General features: G+C 41.1%; 1 long non-coding RNA gene across 1 annotated transcript in view; it reads right to left on the bottom strand.

Annotated features, from left to right (window-relative positions):
- LOC142014376 (uncharacterized) overlaps window positions 1–14,154 on the bottom strand; it is a 73,496-nt gene extending 59,342 nt beyond the window's left edge. The window contains exon 1 of the long non-coding RNA XR_012645925.1: window positions 14,113–14,154. This is a non-coding gene — a long non-coding RNA (uncharacterized LOC142014376). The remainder of the gene's footprint in view (window positions 1–14,112) is intronic.
- Window positions 14,155–14,779: the final 625 nt, after the last annotated feature.

The following is a 14,779-nucleotide window of genomic DNA, read 5'->3' as shown; positions in this document are numbered from 1 at the left end:
ACATTTGCTCCATTATAAAGAAGTCCTTGTAAGTTTAATTAGACTCTTCTGCTCCATTTGTTCTTGTGCAGTTGCAAGCGTGAAGTAACGTCTCCAAATGGAATGATAGGGAATGGTCTTGATTAACAGGTTGTGTGAGGAGCCAGAAAGCTGGGTAGAGTTTCTCTCAGTCACCACATCTGTGTTTTCCTCATATAAGGACCTCCCCAGGCAAAATAATATTAATTATAAAGCATTTCTCTGGTGGCCACCTCTGCCATCTTCCAGTCTTGACTTTTGGACTCTCCTAGCAACAACCTTCCAAAAAGTAAGAGCAGCAGGCAGGGAGAGCACTCCCTTCTGTCTCAGGACTTTAGCCATGAATCTAGGGAAAATAGCAACTCAGCCATACCTCATATTTTCATGTGCATATGGCAGTTATTTCCAGCTTCTCCTACTACTCTGGCACTTATTTGTCATGCTTATATGTGATTTGTGCATAAAAAATGGGTTTAAAAAGCAGAATCAAACAGAAGGTTTACATTTTCATCATCTGGGAGCGGGTGTTCACTTTTACCTCAAGAGGACAAGTGAAGAAAAAAGAACCTATATCAAAGGCAGCACTAGAAATTTTGATGGAAACAGTTTCACAACTAGATAAGAAAGTGGTGTGGAAGTAGACAAACAGGTGTCAAATGAAGTATACACACTTTTTATCTGCACCACAGAAAGAAATAACAGGGGGACGTGGGGAAGAAAAGGAAAGGGAGGTAAAGAAAAAATGTTCATTAGAACTTCATCCAGATTTAAGAAATAATTAAGATCACCAGCTCTGCCATTTTCCTGGCTTTGAACACTATAATAACTATTAAAGACATCTCTGTGTGACCATTTCCATTCATGGCAGTGACCTGAAAGTGATTAAGGTTACAAAAAAGTCTCAGTTTTTAATTTTACTAAGCAATGAGATTTTCTATTCATTGTTTTTGATAGTTTTGGTTTTCCCATAGAAGGGACCTCATGGTTTCACAAGTGGAGCAAACTATCAATGTAAGTGCTTGCCTTTTTATTTATGACATAATCAAAACTCACTGAAGTAATCAAGTAGGTTAGTACACAGGGAATGCAAAACTGACCCATATAGGTATCTTAATTGTCAAGATTGCTAACTCCTTACATGCTTCTCCAGACTTGTACTGGAGTCTTTTGAAGAAGTTATTACAAAACAGATAAAGCAAACTAACGAATAATTTATACCTCCAAAACGCATTAGAAGAGACAATTAATTAAACTGTTTAACCACTGAATGAAAGGTGAGTCTTTTTATGGATTAAAAATCTGTTTTAGAGAGAGAAAGCAGAATATGAACATATGGCTAATATTGTGGGCAGAAATCCCATTGAACTTGAACCTTCTTTCACAGCACAAAACTATCTGGGATACATTAGAGATTGTGAAGTTTCCCAACTAGAGAATCATCACTAATGATTTTTGTTGATGGTTTCGGGATTGTCTCTTTCTACATCTCCTTTGAAACCTGGTGTTTACATCACAAGCTGTTCAAATTACTATGCAGTTGTAAAGCCATCTCGGCACCTCTGAAACACAGTATTTCAAAGTAGGAATCTAGAAACAGAGAAAACTAAAATTAATGTCAGGCACTTCCGATAGCTTTCCTCTTATTGTCGTGCCTGACATCAGACAGGAACCCCATGGTAGAGTTGGAAACAGAAGGCAGACCTCTCAAATCCCAGTCCAGTGCCTAAGTCATAATGTTGTGTTCTGATGTTGAAAAAATAATTTTCCTGGTAGCTCCCATAGTTTGTTAAGTGCTGGACACACTCAGAAGATCGAATACCTGCCCTGAACTGCTTGCGCTTCAGAAAGACAAAAGATCACAACGAACTGTTCATCCCTCACAGGCCACATCCTGCAGAGAATTCCTCTGGGCAGTGGAAATTGTCTGTTGGTCATCACTGGTTGTTTTACGGAGAGACTCCAGCTCTGCAGTTCTCCAGCTTAGAATCTCAGAGCCCTCTATCAACATTAATGAACTGAGAATCAGAATGTTCAAAAGTTCACTAATGATTCTGCATACCTCATTTAGGACATTCACATCTCAAGTTGAAAGTCATTTTGAAATTTTCTAATTGAGCTACCCCCAAAAGTGTCTTCTTTTGAAAATGTGAAATGATGTAATTTACTCAGGATTGCCACCCAGGTCAATTTTGGCTCACTTCTGCCTCAGCCCACAAAGCCAGTTTTTCCTGCTATTTTTTTTTTAAGAAAACACAAAAGAAATGGCTTAATTCTAATTTGAACATGAAGCACTGTCATCTGATTTCATTTTTCCCCACTTTTCCTACACACAAACAATACTTTCTTGGCTTGTTTATTAACAGTTTTCCATTTTACACTGTCTACGAGGACTAATATCCAGGCAACTACACAGAGATTGAGAAACAAGAGCTTTCAATTCATATGTGCCTCTTCCTTCAGAGATCCCTTTCACCGCCAAAGAAAATCCCAAACAATAACAAACCAAAAAAAACTAAACTTTTGGCTAGATTTCCCAAAACTAATTTTATCTGTCATGAGCTGCTATTTTCTGTCTGAGAGAGGAATTGTTCCCAACTTAAAAAAAAAAAGGAAAAGATGCAAAATATACTCAAAGCAACATCTGTTTCGTCTGATTTTATTAAAGCATTTTGCCTTTGTTACCCAGAAATAACAAAGTACCAAGCCCTTCCCATCAGTATTCATGATGTCTCTCTTTTCATACAAAACCCTCTGAAAGAAAATTCCCCCTGGAAAAAAATACTTCATATTAAAAAAAGCAGATTGTGAGACAGATGATTGTATTGTTTAATCAAATTTCCATCTGAAAACTCTTCTTCTAGAGTTAAAGTTGGCTTGACCAGTAAGGCATGGGCACAGTGAGGCACGTGGAAGTATAAAATAGCAGCTCCTCCATTTTATTATCTCCCCTGAGCTTTGCAATTGGCAAATGAAAAAGAAACTGAGGAACAAAGGTACTGGACATAAATTAAGCCCCCTCTTTTAAAGTTCAAACTGAATTTTCTTTATTTTTCTACAGCTGTCAGCTAAGCAGGGTAAAACCACTAATGCATGTTTAATGTATAAAAACTCATAATGTTCAGTAGTATGACCTCCATTGGAGACATTAATTCAGGCCAGTGAACTTGGAGCAAGTCGAGTGTGGCAATGTGGAATTGGGCCAGTGACCCCTACCAGTGCCTGTCATATCTGCTGAAAGCAAACTTGTCAAATATGTAAGGGACAGAAGGAGGACAAGGGTATCTTTAAACCAGGGAGCAAGCAGCAAAGTAAAGATGCCCATAATTTATTCACTTTTCGCTGTTATTTGGTAATAGCCCCAGCAGTCTCAAGAAAAAACAGTTTAGTTATGGTCAGCCTTTCAGCCCTGTCCAATTGGTGGTCTTTTTCTTTCATAAAATCCCTAAAGTTGGAAATTGCACTGTTACAGTATGTGATCATTTCTGAAGCTTTCCACTGGGTGATAATAAAACTGTGATATGTGCTTTGCTGTTATCTCTTAAAATATACTCTGTCAAGTTGAAGTGGGAAAAAATATTTCCAGGACTGATAGCTTGATGTTGGAGAGAGAGAAAAACTATTTAATAATAGCTATGTGGCAGTTAGTTTAAGATATTACACGCAAAGAATTTTAAACATCAGTTTTAACCTCTAGCTTTCATTCACTTTATGGATTTCGCTCTACTTCGGCCATGAAATGGAATTAATCTGAAGCCAGTTCATTTTCTAGTTTTCATGTACTAGCACAAGAAGGCAGGGGCATGTGAAAATCCTGTAATGTTACACCATTTCATTAATACCATAAAAGTAACTGTTTTATCTATTATCATTTATAGACAAAAGTTCGTGCAAACGTGTCCATTAATATTAAGTTTTTGAAAAAATAACCCAAAGATGATGCTTTAAATTTCTACAGTACGGTAAATTTTTTTTCCAGCATGATAATTCATTATTTTCTTTTACATTTACCACTCTGTTCATTTTATTGCATTGAAAGCCAGGACGTGGTGTGATCTCAACTGGATTATGCTAACATTTATCTATAACATAATTAAAGAGGTCAGACTATGCCCTTTTGTATGCACAATTCTCACTGATTTCAGTGGCAGTTGTGTGAGACCAGAACTATTGTCTATTTTTGAATCACTTCTCTGGAATTAGTAACAGAGAGTAAGCCGTGCTAGTCTATACACTATCAAAACAAAAAGCGGTCAAGTAGCACTGTAAAGACTAGCAAAATAATTTATTAGGTGAGCTTTCGTGGGACAGACCCACTTCTTCAGACCATAGCCAGACCAGAACAGACTCAATATTTAAGACACAGAGAACCAAAAACCGTAAGCAAGGAGGACAAATCAGAAAAAGATAATCAAGGTGAGCAAATCAGAGAGTGAAGGGGTGGGGGGGAAGATCAAGAATTAGATTGAGCCAAGTATGCAGACGAGCCCCTATAGTGACTCAGAAAGTTCCCATCATGATTTAAACCACGTGTTAATGTGTCACATTTGAATATAAAAGTCAGCTCGTCCACTTCTCTCTCTAAAACAGTGCTCAAAGTGGTTATCTTTTCAGTAACTACAAGCTCTATGACAATAACTGATGAACAATCTTTGCCACAGAGTGATTTTTGTATACACAGAAATGACATGTTCTCTAGGAAATTAAACTGGGTGGTCTGAATAACAGGAGACCTGGCCATATGCTAGCTAATCTTACTATACCTAGAGATAGCTAATCTCTCGCATTTCAGAAAAGAATACTCAGCTGCAGCTCACTGAACAATACAATACGATACGATGCAATACAATCTAATATGATACAATACAATATGAAACAATCCAAAGGAACCCCATCTACATGGCAGCTTTGCTTCTGGAAGGGGACCAGGAGTATCAGGGAGGTAGCCATGTTAGTCTTTATCTTCAAAAACAACAAGAAGTCCTGCGGCACCTTATAGACTAACAGATATTTTGGAGCATAAGTTTTTATGGGCCAAGACCCTCTTCATCAGATGCACCTGACAAAGTGGGTGTTTGCCCACGAAGGCTTATGCTCCAAAATACCTGGTAGTCTGTAAGGTACCACAGGACTTCTTGTGGTTTTTAAAAATCAGGAGACGAGTACGGGGATGGCATTGAGAGAACAGGGGGTATGTTGGTAAGGCCAAAGTCCAGAAAAGGATACACTAATGTTTTACATTTGGGAAACACTGATCTAACTTATGCTAATGAGCTTCATCAAATTCAGCAGTGCACCCTTTCTACAATATTCCTCTGCTGAGATTACTACTGTTACCTAGCTTCCAATTCTCACAAGCTAATTCCCATTGTCTGTTTGGTAACATGCCTCATCTTGCTATGCACGATGTTCAATGAAGTTAAAAACAAGTTAGCTCTCTAAATTTTTTGGTAAAATAATTTACATTCAATTACTGAAAATACATATTTACAAGTGTAAATTCATATGCCAGGTCATGTGAAATGTAGTTTTGGTTTGGGGATTATTTTTTAAAGCTTTCACACCTGTTGCCTCCTTGAGAACAATTACAATGATGTCTGACTACTCAGCTCCAGAAGTGTTGAGATGGTTTCAATGTGTACAGGCAATGAGCAGTGAAGTGGCCCTTCACCTTTTGCTTCCACCTCTGAGAAGCCTCATCATATATCTATAAGAAGACAAGGAGTGGTTTAGAAGTGGTTTATGGACCAACTGCCAACCGCCAATATTTCTAGAACATTATTATAGGCAGTACTAGTAGCACCACTGATTAAGGTTGCCTGACACTTCCCATTATGGATACATCTACCCTAGAAGCATCTGTCTAAAGAAGTTACTGTTGGAAGAGAAGTGCCGACAAAATTTCAGTCGACAGATCGCATCAACACATAAAAGCGGATCAATCATTTGATCCACTCTGTTGACAAAAGGGCCCTCCAGAGCACCTACACAACTTTTTTGTTGACAGTTTCTGTTGACAAAATACATTTTGTGGGTAGATGCTTTGCAAGTTTTGTCAACAAAATGCCAATTTTGTCTTCAAATCTCTCTAGAGTAGATGTAGCCTATAAAACCTTTTCTCAGTGGTTTACAATTTAGCCAAGATTTAACATTTGGGCTGAAATTTTCTATGCTAAAGGTTTGCCCCAGGCTGAATTATTTGGAAGGTTTCAACCAAAGCTGTTTATCCCAGTCTAAGAATGAGGCTGGGGAAAATATATAGTTTTATCCACATTAAAAAAATTCTAGTTATTTGAATAACTTTAGCATCTGTGTTCTTGAGGGGGGCCTGATATTTGGCAGAGGTTTAGTCTTACTCTCAAAGATCGGCTTTTCACAATTTCTGTGGAAATCTGTCTAAATTTGGCCGATGTTCAAGACTAAGAGCTTTTGGGAAAAAAACCAGTTTGCCCATGCTCAGGAGACACTTCTTAGATTTTAATAGCTAAAATTGCTGAAAAAGTCATCCTCACTGAGCTTTTCTCAGTTTCCGGCACTGACCTAACTGTGTATTCTCCATCACTAAAGAATGACTGAGCATACTCCAGCCTAGGACTAGAGGAGCCAAGCCAAACTTACCCTGTGTAGCCAGTTCGGGCTCTCAGAAGGGCTCCTCCCTTTCCGGGTCAGTGGATGGCTGTCCTGTCCCACTGCCACAAATGTCTACCAGAACAATCCCCAAGTCACTCATCTGGGGGGTTCCCACCTTGCCTTGGGTGGGTGAGAGGCAATAGTTCAAAGCCCCTTGCATTACTTCAGACAGGTGCTGGGGGGAAATTAGGTCCAGTCAGGGCCTAACCTTAGATCAGGGTGACAGCAAACCCACAGTCTTTGTCAGCCCCCAGCCCTAGCTCAGGGCAGGGCAGCAAGCCCAAGAAAGCCCAAGCCCTGGAGCAAGGCAGGGCTGGACACAACAGTCTTTGGGTGGCCCTGGCCCTAGCTCAGGGAGGGGCAGCCCACATCAAAAAGAGCCCAAGCCCTGGGGCAAGGTGGGGATGGCCCAGGCCCTAATGCAGGGCAAGGCAACAAACAAACACAGAAGGTGGCCCCCGGCCCTTGCTCAGGGCAGGGTGGCACACACCAACAGGAGCCCAGACCCTGGAGCAAGGCGGGTCTGGCCCAGGCCCTTGCTCAGGGCGCAGCAACAAACATACATAACAGTTCCTCTGCCTGTGCTGGCTGAAAGGGAGGAGACTGAGGCGATTCGGGTCCACCTGCTCCACCACATCCCAGACCAGGGGCCCTAGTCACAGCAGTACAGCCTGCTGCGTGGGTCAGCAGGGAAATCCAGACTGCAACACACTGCCCAAGGACCTTTAACAGTCCATTCTATCCCCGGGCCACTCCCAGTCTCCCCCCACAGCACCTACCCAAAGTCCACCGACATCCTGGGGCTCACAGGGTATCAGGTCCAGTTGGGGTCTGGGTGGCCCAATCCAGGCCTGCACTTCCTCTCAGTTCCACTGCCTCAGGCTGGCTTGGGGCACAGGCTGAGGTGGATATTCTACTCGGTCTTCCAGGTCCTGCTGGTCTGGTCTGGCAGGCTGGTCCCGCTGGGGCTCATGGGGTGTCAGGAACGGCAGGGGCCCAGGCAGCCCAACCCAGGCCTTGGCCTCACTTAGCCAGTCCTCCATCTCCCAGCTGGGATCCCAGAGCCATCCTCTGACTCCCCTGGAGGCTGGACCCCAGCAGAGTCCTCAGGCTGCCAGGCAGGGAGCACAGAGTCATCCTCTGGCCCCTCCAGTTGCTCAACCCCCCTCTGAGTCCTCAGCCCAGGCTTTTATAGGTATGGCCCCACCTTCTGACTTCTGGTCAGGTGACTGGGAGGGGCCAGGCTCCACACAAAATGGTTGCCAGAAGGAGTCCTCCCCTTCTAGGTAGTGGGGTAGCCATCCCGCCCCACTACACCCTGAAATATCAAATCCTTATTGCTACAGACTGGAATGGTCCGAAGAACCTGTCTCTCCTCTGCTATCAGTGATCTCACCCCTGCCTTCTGGGCCCAGCAACTTGGAAGAAGTCTCCCAACTCAAATGTAGGAGAGACAAGAGCCAAATAAGAGGACGGTGGATGGAAGGCCTTTGGGACAAGATTCCTAGGAAGAATGAGACTGGGAAGGAAAAGCAGAAAGAGAAATATTGTGCTTAGGTATTAGAAGGAGAGACAGTGAACCACGAGAACAGACTGAGACTGTTTGTAGAAGAAGACTGGGGCTGAGGGCACAGGTGGATGATCTGAAGGCAAGGCCAGGAATGGTAAAGCTAGAGCACAGAGACAGAGAGTCAGGATACGCCAAGGGGAGCCCGTGACTGGATAGACAAAGGGACTAGGATATGAGGTGGATGGAATGGAAGCCAGGACTGGTTAAACAAGAAGGCTAGGACTGGGATCCTATGGGAGTGGGAAGCGAGAGGGGAGCAGATAAGAATGCGCAAGGGTAAAACTGAGATTGGATGGGTAAGGAAAAAGGATAAGACTTTGAGGTAAGAAGGAACTGGGAATAGAATCATGGAATCATAGGAGTACTAGGGCTGGAAGGGACCTCAGGAGGTCATTGAATGTAGGCCCCGGAGTAAAGCAGGATCAACCTTAACTAAATCATCCCAGCCAGGACTTTGTCAAACTGAGACTTATAAACTTCTACTGATGAAGATTCCACCACCTCTCTAGGTAAAGCATTCCAGTGCTTTGCCACCCTCCTTGTGAACTAGTTTTTCCTAATATCCAACCTACACCTCTCCCTCTGTAACTCCAGACCATTGCTCCTTGTTCTGTCACCTGTCACTACTTAGAATAGTTTCTCTCCATCCTCTTTCGAGCCCCCCCTTCAGGAAGTTGAAGGCTGTTATCAAATCACCCCTCACTCTTCTCTTCTGTAAACTAAATCAGCCCAAATCGCTCAGCCTCTCCTCATAGGTCATGTGCTCCAGCCCCCTAATTGTTTTCGTTACCCTCCGCTGGGCCCACTTCAATATATCCACATCCTTTCTATACTAGGGATTAACTAAGCTCAAAGCTGGGAGAATGAAAAAGATTGGAAGCTGAGTCCGGGACTTGGATAGGAGCCCTGAGGGGCAGAGTAAGGCTGGTTGGGCAAGGGCAAGGGGAATGGGATGAGGAGACAGGACTAGACAGATTGGAGGGCATTGGAGAGAAGGCATAAAGACTGGTGTGGAACAGGCAGAAAGTGAGCACTCCCCCTCTCCAGAAAGGAATATAACATAAGACTTATGAGTCTCACCACTAACTCTGCTCTCAACAAATATCTGTGAAAGTGTGTGTCTCATCCCTTTCCAGTGCTAGCCCACATAGAGGATGACAGCCTACTATCAATTAATCCCTCAGCACAAGTAGTAGAGATTGTCACATAAACAAGTTAGAAATTACACACAAAATCCCACATTAAATACATTTGAGCGCTTGACTTTTCAACCTCAAAGCTAGGAAATGCCAGGACTTCTTTCAGAAAAAAATATTCAAACCATATTATGACATATTCAAAACAAAACATTTCAATTCAAAATTACTTTTCATTTCACTTTCTACCTCAATTTAATTTAGAAATTTATTTGGAAATTTGTTGATTCAAACACAATTTTTCATTTGTTCTTATCTAGCATAAAATTTCAAAAGAAATTTATTTTGGGATTAATTGAAAAAAGTTTTATTCAATTTTGCATTTGATAATCCAAAAAATAAATCAGAAATTTGCACAGCTCTAGTCATGACTGAAATCTTAAGGAAGACACTTTCTTTCCCCAAACGCTACCACAGAATTCTCCATGACAAAGCACAGCTCTTCAGACAATAAAGAATATTTGGCCCAATAACTTTCATGAGAGTTGTGGGGCTCAATTTCCCAGAGGTGTTTAGTTGTGTTATCCAAAGCCATTAAAGTGGTTTACAAAAATTAATCAAGCTTGCCACATGCATCAGCTTATACCCCACTATACGGGTAGAAAAACTGAGGTACAGACTTATAAAGATGTTTGCCTAAGGTCACTGGGTATGCCTACTACACTGAAGCTGAGAGGTATGATTCTAGCAGAGATAGACAGATTCATACTAGCATTCCATTGTGGGTACTGAGGTAATACAAGGTGGCAGCTCTGGCTAGTCACCAGAGCTCAGACCCATGGAAAAGGGTGGACTTGGACTTTGGTAGCTAGCAGAAGCTGCTACCTGTCCTGCAACATCCACACTGCTATCTTTAGTGCACTAGCATATGCTAAGATAGCATGAGTGTGTCTCCACACACTGGGAATTGCACCTCCCAGCTGTACTGTAGGCATACCCAGAGCAGTACAGACACACTCAATGGGATTAGAAATGAGGAGTTGTGATTTTCTGGCTCCATTCTAATCACTACAGATAATGTGTTCTTGAAATCATTGAAATCCATGTTCTTTTAGCTGTTGAGTTTAATTTTTAAGTACTTTTGTTGTATTGATCTTTAAACATTGTAAAGCATACAAGTTACTCTCATTATATTCCCAGCCTGTGGACTATATGATCTGAATACGTGTATTTTTCTTCTTGGGCAACACCTCTATTTTTCTTTTTTCTCTTTCCATCCATTTTTCCGTTTTGTAACAGTGCAATTTAATGCTCTAGACCATTTTGGAACAGTTTGCATGAAAGCAGCTGTAACAAATAATAATTTTTCATTAACTAACATCCATTTCTAATTATCACAGTGAAATTAACCAATTTCCATATGGCTGATTTGATCAGTCTGCCAACTTTGCCATTTTTGGGGAATAAATAATTTAAAATTACGAGAACACATTCTATGAGCCAAAAACTAGAACTAAAAAATGCGTATGACAGAAGCAGATGTACCTACTATGGCATTATCCAAGACTTAGGCTATGTTTAAACTAGAGGGTTTTGTCAGCAAAACAGTTTTACTGACAGAACCGAGGGAGCATCCAGATTCCCAAGGCATCTGTTGACAGTCAGTTCACAAAATGCAGCACTTTTGTCAACATCTGTACGCTGCTCCCCATGAGGAAGAACACCTCTGTTAACAGAGATCTGTTGATAGAAAGACAATCTGAATGTTCCAGTGTGGGAGAGTGGGGGGAGACTCTGTTGAGAGCAACACCAAACAGCCCTGTCTGCTATGCTTCCAACTGGCTGTTTTCCCTACAGAGTGGCCAGGCAGTCCAGTCATTCTCTGTCGACAGCGGATCCCTCTTGGGATCTGCTTGGCAGTTTGGCCACGATCTGCTGACAAGTCCCTGTAATCTAGACATAGCCTTAGAGTGCAGATAGCTTGGAAAAATTAATACATGGATAAATTAATTTGAATATGTGTGACAATTATTTAACATTGTTCATGTAATTTTTAGAGTAGAAACAAAGTTCAAACTTTATCACATCAAATTTCTAAGCTGTGATCATACCATCAGCATCTCTGCATTCCCATGGCTATACAAATAATAAAGCTCTTCTTACATATTTCCAAACATAGCTGAAAAGCAGCATTTAACTCAGAAGTAGTAACCTCTTATGACATAAAACTGCATGCTAAAACTAACTCATATATTTTGTATGAAACTTTAATTGTTTTTCTGAATGACATTTTAACACAATAATGCCAGGATCAATAGCTGCTGTCCAGCCTGTACGAGCAGAGTAAACATTAAGTGCTTATGTTCCTTTCAGACAGTACAAAAGTTACTTTAACTGGGAGCCATATGGCCTGGAGACATGTTGATATATCTCAGCAATAAAGGATTGTGTTCCTGAAAGACTTTATAGAAGAGATCAGAAAGGCTAGGTTGGCTACTTGACCAGTGTCACATCACTGAACTCCATGTAAAGAGTCTGAACATAGTGACATGAACTCATCTGTGACCACTGTCTAGAAGCTGAGACCTTTAACAATGGCAGCACCTGCCAGATCCCCATGCTCCTCCCCAGTAAAGTCACCAACAGCCCCCTCACTGTTCTGTCATGTGCCAGGCACAAGGCCCCTATTGTTAAGATCCACTCTCACTCCAATAATTTCTCCTCTAAATGACACTGCAACACCACAGGTCATTTCAAGGGGACTGAAAAGAAAGATTTTGCATCTGTTTTGAGTTGTAGGCACCCGGGGGAGGGGGGGAGAAAAGGATGGGGGGAGGAGATTCAAAGCCCCTTGATAGCTGGCAAATGGTAATAGCAAAATGTCTCTATTGTCTGCGTCTGAACAAACAACCATACTACATGAGAGTTTTTATTGTCCTCAAGGCAATCTGCCACAAATGTTCCCTTTGCCCATACGCCACAAAGATTAAAAATAAAAAAGAAGCAATCACAACAGTCACTGTCAGAAAATCTTAGAGTTAATGACCAGCTACCAACTAATGGCTGGTGCCTAACATACGGGAGTGCTTAGCCTCTTCACATATTGATTAAAAATAATTTGAAACGTAATGTCAAGTTTATTTGACAAGGTTCCAGTTTCTCAGCAGCCACTTAACAGTCATAAAATGGAAGGGGGAATGTTTAAATACTAGCCCAGTGCAGGGTGATTACAAATGTATTGTCACATTACATAATTTAGTGTATTACCTTCAACCCAAGGTTAAAGCCAATACTCCCTTTCCTTTTGCCCCCTTATATTGTAGATTTGCTGTTTCGGAAAAAATTAAAACAGCTCCTTGCAAATTGTAAACTTTTTTTAAAGACAATTTTCATTATACAAAAATGGTGGGTGTAATAAAATAAAATAAACAACATACAATTCTATTCTCATTCCCTCTGACCATTACTGCCATTTTTATACACATCGTTGTGTCTTTTTCTGGCTTGATAAATGTTAGAAGCTTGGACATTTCAGATAATTATTTCTACTGAATGGATTTAAACAAGGTCTAACTGGATTACTTTTATTTGCTTTCAGAAACAGCCACATGCACTCTAAAAATAGATTAGATAATGCTCTACAGACTGCAGTATCTGGGTCCACCAGGAATCAGATGTGCAGCCAAACAAGTCAAACTGAACCATGTGCAAAGGAGCCAAAAAGTTTTGAAAAATGAAATGAATCAAAACCACAAAATGAGGAACGAGACTTAGAGTCCAATTCTGAACCTGCTCAAAATGTGGGCTGCAACATCAGCTGACGGATAGTGCACTGGACTGGGAATCAGGAGCTCTGCATTCTATTGCTGGTTTGAATGCATGTCGTTTCTCTGCTCTTTGCCTCTGTTTCCCTTCCCACCCTACGTCTGTCATGCATGTTTCAATGGGACAGTTTTGCACCGTGTGCTTTTGCAGTGCTTGACAATGGGACTCCAACCTTTCACCAGTCCTCTAGGCATTACACTAATACAAAAGATAAACGGTGTACAAAGCAGGTAGATTGATTGGGATCTATCTTTCTTACAATGGCAGAATATTAAATTCTTCGTATAATAAAGATCAAGAATACTTGAAATATTGATTCCCAACTACCGCCATCAGATGCAGGATGCAATGAGCAATTGGATGTGACTCCTCAGTTGAATTCTTATGCTAATAGTGTGCTAGGAGCTGGGCTGATGACCAGGATTTGCCATACAAAGGGCCTTTATTAAGATTGTAAATGATTTCATTTGTAAGCACTTCAAGGTAGGAAAAATCATTTTATTATTACAGAGGTTTTCTGTTTTGTTACAAGTAACAAAACAACAAAACTGATCTGCAAATGATTTAAATGGGTTTAATATGATCACCTGAACCCAGTTTTTGTTATGAAGTGTTCTTTTATTCCTAGGGCTTTTCTATGCTGCCTGCCACTATAATAGTTGAAGGCCAGATTTTCAAAGGTTTTTTGGTACCTAAAGATACATGAGCATATGTGCCCACAAATGCCTGAGGAGGTTAGGTGCCTCTCTGGCATTGAAATCAATGGGCATTAGACACCTAAATCCATGTCATCATTTTTAAAATTACCACTTGGTTACTAATTGCATTTTTAGATATCCAAGTACCTTTGAAAATGCAGCCTAGTGTGCCTAACCAGCATTAAGGAATTTATCCTCACAATGCTCTTGTATAATAGGAAACATTGCTGCATTTTACCTGTGGGAGATACAATGAGAGTCTTGTCCAAGATCATCCAGGAAAGTCAGTGGGGGCACCAGGATTAGATCTCTGCTTCTAGTTCCAAAGCCGTAATCATCAGTTCATCCTCCCTCTCAAACAGTAGTTTTTATTTATTTTAAATAGAAAGAAGGGCAGGATTCGGCTTGTTTTACTTCAGAGTTATTAGGAATGTCAGCTCTGGTCTTCCCTGGTTTTAGACATCTTTCTCTCAGGGCATGTGTGTTGTGTTCTGTCACCCTTGAGTTGATGGGGAATAGTGCTGAGAACCTTTAAATAAAAATAAAGCATCAAGTTTATAACATCAGGACTAAAATCTTTTGCCCTCTCAGCTGCTCTGTTTACACTCTCTGGAGTTTGGCAATTTACCTTTGAAGTTCAGCTAGAATAAACTACCATGCAATAAACTAAGAAAAATGGATCACGTAGTCTCCATGTAATCCATTGATTTTTCTGGGATCTGACTCCACTCTTTCAAAAAACCAAAAGCATTCAGCCACTGGCATTTTCTTTAGAGCACCATTTCTCTTTCCACATAGAGGCTCTTTCGCACTATGTGGTGGAGTATCTATCCACAAAAAGCGTTCTTTTGAAATTAAATTTAAAGAACAAGGTGCTCCTTCCAAAAGAAAATGTGCGTAGATTT

The sequence above is a fragment of the Carettochelys insculpta genome, chromosome 6 (assembly GCF_033958435.1).
Source record: "Carettochelys insculpta isolate YL-2023 chromosome 6, ASM3395843v1, whole genome shotgun sequence".
Classification (NCBI taxonomy): Eukaryota; Metazoa; Chordata; order Testudines; family Carettochelyidae; genus Carettochelys; species Carettochelys insculpta.
This window is presented reverse-complemented; position numbering and strand designations above follow the sequence as displayed.